This window comes from Etheostoma spectabile, chromosome 21 (assembly GCF_008692095.1).
Source record: "Etheostoma spectabile isolate EspeVRDwgs_2016 chromosome 21, UIUC_Espe_1.0, whole genome shotgun sequence".
Classification (NCBI taxonomy): domain Eukaryota; kingdom Metazoa; phylum Chordata; class Actinopteri; order Perciformes; family Percidae; genus Etheostoma; species Etheostoma spectabile.
Window position 1 is genome coordinate 18,023,575 of NC_045753.1, and position 768 is coordinate 18,024,342.

Consider the following 768-nt stretch of genomic DNA (forward strand, 5'->3'; position numbering starts at 1 on the left):
GACTCTTTTTTCACATTTTAGGAACCACTTTTGAAGATTACATTTAGGCACAAAGGCATAATGTAGTTTTGTAGCTATGTTCCCTAGCTTTCACAGCAATCATGTTAAATGTGTCAAATCTTCAAATGTGTCAAAGTCAAAGGATGTAGCAGTGTTTTGTATTCTTTATCTAAGCTGTGGTAGGCACTTCAGTTTTGGCATTGTTTGGCTAAATTCCGTAATAATCTTTCAGCCAATCATAGCTGAATTCAAAGAACTAGACAGAGAGAGAGCGTTCCTTTTGACTCTTCAGCGCATTCATTTCACATGCGACAAAGAGGGGAGAGGGAAAGCTGCCATGGATGTATTATAAGAGCTGCAGCTAGAGGTCTCAATCTACTTCAAATTCTGGCATTTTTGTTTGCATTTTACTCTATCCGCAGGCAAACAAAAGACTAGTGGGTTCACAAATAAGTAGAGCAACACCCCAAAATAAAGTTTGAAAGAATAAAAAAAAAAAGTACACACTGGGATTTTTGTAACAACATAAACATCAAATAATCACAATGAGCCAACTCCAGTTCCCTCCTAAAATCCACAACAGATCTTACTTCGAACTAGAAGGAAAACTGGCCAAACTTAACAATATTCGTCCAAGTGGCCAAAAGAAAAATAATGTCACAAATGTAAATAACATAAACAATTATCTGTGAAACAATTATCTGTATCTGTGGAATAGAGCTTTAAGAGAGAGCAGGTCCAGAGTGAAACAGAATGCAGGAATGAGAG